Genomic DNA, 5,870 nt, shown 5'->3' on the forward strand with positions numbered 1-5,870 from the left:
GTATTAACACAGCAAAACATTCTTACCATTTAGTGAAAAAATGAACATTCCAGAGCTGTGTTAACTGGTACCACTCAGGGGTCAACTTTGTATGCAAGCCCCGCTAAAGATGATAGCCTTGGCTCTACCACAGTATTCTCCACTTAGTTACACTCCAAGCTTTACATTCAAAAATAGTTTTCCTATCATATGATAATATCATAAGTATTTGTAATATATTTCTGTAAATTAAATAATGGATTAATGACTAACAGTCTTTGAAATTTCCTGCTTCGTGAAAAAGTCTTCCAGATACTGTGGACCTGTAGGCTGAAGATGGATGCCCCAATATTACAGAAGAACATTGGGTGACTGTCCAGGCAGCAAGATGTCTCTGTCAATTCTGAAGTTTTGGAACTTGCTTACACTGTACTTCTTATTTACTTAGGTAATATTATATCCTTCTGGGGTTTTTGAAGAGTTGAAGACAATTATAAATGATAAATAAGATACTAAACTTTAGATTGACAAAGATAGGATAAATGACTAAATATTGTAATGGTAATTCTTGTTTGATACCTGTTTTGTTATGTGCAATTTTACTATGTTAATGTTAAAATCTTTTTTTTAATTAGATAAAAAGGGGGAGATGAGGTGGGATGTCCTTCTGTATATGTGTTATTTTTATTGGTCAATGAATAAAGCTGTTTTGGCCAATGGCTTAACAGAGTAAAGCCAGGCGGAAAATCTGAACAGAGATATCTATAGAGAATAGGGGTCATGAAGTAAAGGAGATGCCATGTATCTGCTGAAGGAGACAGACACTTAATAGAACCTTACCCGGTAGGCTACAGCGTTGTGGCTATACACAGAATACTAGAAATAGGTTGATTTAAGATGTAAGTTAGTTAGTAGGAAGCCTAAGCTATTAGCCAAACAATGTTGTAATTAACATAGTTTCTGTGTGATTATTCGCATCTGAGAGGCCAGGAAATGAAAGAGCTGTCTCCTTCTACACCTTGTATGGGTGCCAGGAACTAAACCCTAGTCCTCTTCAAGGGCAATGCATGTTCCTAACCACTGATACATCTCTACACCCTCTTCTTTGTTCTTACAGTATTTTATATTGACATTCAGTAATTTCCAAATACTGAAAAATTTTGAACATATTATGAAAATAAATCATTTCTATTGTATATATTTTAAGCTTTATTTTTAGGTATTTGCATTCCTTTCTGAACTCAAAAGATATTACATTTATTCTCTGGATTAATTGTTTTCATTGGTGAAAACAAAGGCATTCAAACCAAGTGTGATGGATCACACCAGTAATCTCAGTACTCTTGAGAGTGATACAAGGGCATTGTGATTTCCAAGCCATCCTGGACTGCATAATGTGCCACTGTATCTATGGCAACACCAATAGCAATAATGAGAATGAGCAAAGGAGTTAGGCATTGTTTCCAGCTCCTAACTTGGCACTGGGGATCAACTGGAGAGGTTTTTCATGTGTGCAGAATCTAGTCTGCAGACCGGGTTTTGCTTTATCAAGTACTAAAGTTTACCATTCTATGGTTGAACTTTCAGAGTTTTGTGACTCTCAAGCCTGCACTGAGAGAGAGCACAGCAGCAAAAATTTTTTCTAAACTGGATTGGGAGTGGATGTAGGTCACCAAATGTAGGTAGAAATGTTCTTGGCAGTCACAAGACCTGAGGTTCAATCCATAGCACCAATGAGAAAAAGAAACTGAATTAAAACTACATAATAACATATATGATCTAATGTACCCATATTTCAAAAGACAAAAATAGACTAAGTAGCAGCTTTGCTTTTAAAATATTTTATTTATTCTTTGACAGTTGCATATACGTATTTAGTATACTATACTCATATCCACCTCCTCATTGTATTTTGTTCCACCCTCTCCTGCCCAACATCTTCTCCAAAGCCTTCTCCTACTTTCATGTCTTTAAGAAAATCTTCTTATCCTAAAAGCTAAAAGTCAAAACAGTATTTGAGGCAAAGTATAATACTAAATGACATATAAGTGATATCAGTGAAGGAACAAACATACTTTGTAGTTTTTAAAGAAAATCTTAGTGTACAAAATTACGAGTCTTTTACAGAAAATAATACTGAGCAGTCATGTATAAAGAGTTCAAGGATTGTTTGCAAACGTCTATTTTGTCTTTTAAAGCAATTCTCAAATGAAGATAAGAAGCTTTTCCAACACAGCCTTCCAGAACTCCCGCTTAGAAGATAGCCTTCAAAGCTCAAAACACCAAAGAGCCAGAGCTTTCTCCTCCCCTTCCAAGGTGAGCGTGGGGTGGGAGGAACAGAAAAGACAGGTCTGTCTCATACACAGTCCTAATGATGACATAAAACTTTCATCTGCTGATCATCTTTCCTCATCTGCAGAGCCAAACATTAACAGAGCCTTCACAATAAAAAAAAAGAACGGTGCAAGCTTCAAGGCAGAAAAGAAATATCTTGTCTTCTGCATATGTAGAGAGGAAACACAGCCAAACATCAAGGTACAGACCTGATAAAATATTCAAGAGATATACTACAAAGAGAGTAAGAAAAAGTATAGCAAAGGATATGAATCGGTATTGAGAATTCAGACTATCTAATGTACTGCTGTGACTATAACGTGCCATGTAGACTCATCTTCCATATTTTTAAGATGAAGTGGAGGGTACCAGAAACAGTTCAAGTATTAGAGAGATTTACTCATACATGAAGAATATTGTAATAGGTAAAACAGGGCACTAAACAGAAGAACATAGCTTTATCTTGTCTGTCAGACTAAGACGAATCTTTCAGTGAGTTTCAGAATAAATTTTTAAAAATAACCATTTGACAATTTTTAATGGAGGTTTCTCAAAAAAGAAAAAATACAAAAAGATTCTTAAAGTTTATTTGGGCTTCAAGGAGCCCAGACACCAACAACTAAGCTACTGCTACTTTAAGTATCTGTTCTAACAGTGCCCATCTCTTTCTGTCTGGTCACAGGGACACAGTCCCCACTTTGGAAGATGTATGCATTATCTCACCAGCTGAAAGAATCTTACAAAAATCTGGCAAAGGCAAACTCACCAGAGAAAAATCTACCCAAATGCAGCAGTACAGAATCCACTCAGTGCTCCCAGAGACATATTCAAACACCTCTATCATTAGAGAGAGAGAGAAGCAGGGGCCTCAGAACCCATGACCACAGAGACGTGCAGCTCAACTCCTGTATAAGCGGTTCTCAAACCACTGCCTTTCCACTTGTTATGAGTTCATAATTCTTGCTCCATTTTGGTGTCTGAAAATTACGTGCAGATGTTCCGGTTCTCTACTGGCATGTCAGCAATTATGCCAAGAAATAGTGACTGAAAAAAAAAAAAGAAACAATCATTTCATTTTTCCCCCAGTTTCCGTGGATTAGGAATTCAGGAAGAATTTGGACAAGAGGTTCTTTACCAACCTCTCATTCACTCACAGACTGATGTTTGGACCTGGTTCGGGTGACTGCCTAGGTAGCTTATAGACAGAGTTCGGGTTTCTGTCTTCGTTGGGTAGTTTGAACTTCCTTGGCTGCATGGTCCTAAGAGAACTAACCTCCTCACTGGGCACTTATTGTTCTCGCACTCTGACTATGTAAGAAACTTCCCCAAGTGGCCTCTAACAATGTAAACTGTGCTTTTGTTCATGACTGATTTCAAATGGTGTGACCATTTGTGTACTTCAAACACAGCTGTCCTGGAGACCTTCCCTTTAAGGAGGATGCATAAACGGATGATGTATCAGGGTGGGATGCAGCTGAGGACTCAGAGCCATGAATTTAGCTCTGCACCTTTACACAGCTTTCTTAGGCTTCCTGGTAATGTGGCAATGTGGTATGTCTAGCATCCAAGAACTAGTGTTCTACAAGCAGAGAATTTAGTATCTTCCCCCCCCTCCCAATATTGTAAACTATGTTGCATCCTGATAGTGTATAATGTGAGCCAGGAAAAAGAATAAAGCCTTACCTCTTGTAAACTGAAAGAAGAGCATGGCATTGGGAATGTTGGTGAGGACATCTTCTAAAGCATTTTTTACTGTATCCAGGAATTAGACATTTTTGCCTGGAATCCTTGAGACTGCATATGTTCCAGCATTCGAATTTCTGGCTATTAAACAGGGAGTGCAGTCCATGCAACGCTTTCTCCTCAAACTCCTAAGGAGTTACCTAAGGAAACTCAGAAAAACAACACTAATTAGAAACTAAATGCCAAGTAAAGTAAATAAACATAACAAACAAGTCAGTGGAAGAAGAGACAAATAATACTAAGGACATTGATAAAGCCTCAAAGGATCATACTATTTATTTTTAAAACATACATGCATGTAAATGCATTCATATATCTGTATATATTCATTATACATATATGCATATCTATACATACACACACACACACACACACACATTCTAAATGTATTCTAAATTTTATCCTTATACCCACAGAGAAGTGTAGCTTTCATCCTTAATCAAAGCTTCCCTTGCTGGGAGAAAGAAACCATTGCAGGAAACTACAACTGGTCATAAGACAGAGATCAACTGACGGTAGGCACCCTAGGCCCCCAGTGTATATATCAACAACTCAAGACCTGACCATAAGGCTCAGGGAATATCATGAAAGAGGAGGCAGAAAGATTTTAAGAGCCAGGGCATCAGAAAGTCTACTGTGAGATTGTGGCGGCTAAAAATGGGAGGAAGCTATAGGTACAGTAAGTCAACAGTATGGCTGTCTAAACAAGACCTGAACAATGGCACTATCAGTTGATATGCTTATACAGGAGTGGGAGATCTCACCCAAGGCGTCCTACCTTGAATAAAGAATGTCAGGAACTGACAACTACTGAAAGAGGAAAAATTAATCTCTCCTAAAGGTAAGACTGATACATGGTTTTCCAATGCAAAGTGCTCAGCAATCCCAAACAGACTCAAAAAGTTATATTTATATATGCACATGAATTATATGTATGTGTGAGTGGGTATATAATAATAAAGAAAAGGGACAATGATTTAATATTAAAAATATTAATTCTTAAATTCTTAATTACAAAAGCAGAATAAATTTAGTGTTTTTTCTCCAAAGAAACATGTTAAAACCTTATTTTATAGTATTGTACAGTATTCTTAGATCAACAGTTCTAGGTTGGTCTAAAATATAAAAGATTCATTAGTTTTTATAATGTAGAGATATTTTACATGGTTAATTCAGCTTGACTTTATCCATAAGCAAAGCTCAGGGTCACTGTTTTGCTAAGGCTAGTGTTTCTGCTAGTGTGATTGACAGCTTTCACACTTCATTTTTCTCAATGAACTCATTTAAACTGAGTCAGATAAACTCTGTTCTCTACAGAGGGTAGACGCTGTGTGTTTCTGAACATGAAAAAAAATGTTCATGACTTTTCTTCAGCAACATATTTCTAACATCCTTTTAATAAAAATAATTATTAGTAAGCTGCATTAGTTTCCTGGTAACAAAGCTATTTCTCAGGTGTGGTCTCAGGTGCAGTCGCTGGCTTTGACATGTAACGGTTACAGACAGTAGCAGCTGGATAAAATCCTTAATGTCAGAATTGAAAACAAGATAACAGGGAACACTATTTTCTAAAATGAGTTGGTAAAAGTTTATTTGTATAGCTTGAATCTTACATATGTTGCAGAAGGAAATTAAAAATATATCAAACGACATTTGCGTTCTCTTTGTCAGAACCACGCTGAACAACCCTCGTGGATGCCCTTTAGATGGTGCGCATACTACCTGACTCTTCTTCTTCCCTTGGCAAAATGTGCCTGCATTCAAAACTTCAGCTAATCTACACTTTGATGTCCTTTCAGAAAGGTCTCTACACT

At 37.0% G+C, this 5,870-nt stretch overlaps 1 long non-coding RNA gene across 1 annotated transcript; it reads left to right on the top strand.

Annotated features, from left to right (window-relative positions):
• Positions 1-294: 294 nt before the first annotated feature.
• LOC125401406 (uncharacterized) lies at positions 295-2,515 on the top strand. The gene is made up of 3 exons (XR_015737614.1): positions 295-427; positions 2,178-2,295; positions 2,399-2,515. It is a non-coding gene; the product is annotated as an uncharacterized LOC125401406 (long non-coding RNA).
• Positions 2,516-5,870: the final 3,355 nt, after the last annotated feature.

The sequence above is a fragment of the Myodes glareolus genome, chromosome 4 (genome assembly GCF_982192425.1).
Source record: "Myodes glareolus chromosome 4, mMyoGla1.1, whole genome shotgun sequence".
In the NCBI taxonomy this organism is placed as follows: Eukaryota; Metazoa; Chordata; class Mammalia; order Rodentia; family Cricetidae; genus Myodes; species Myodes glareolus.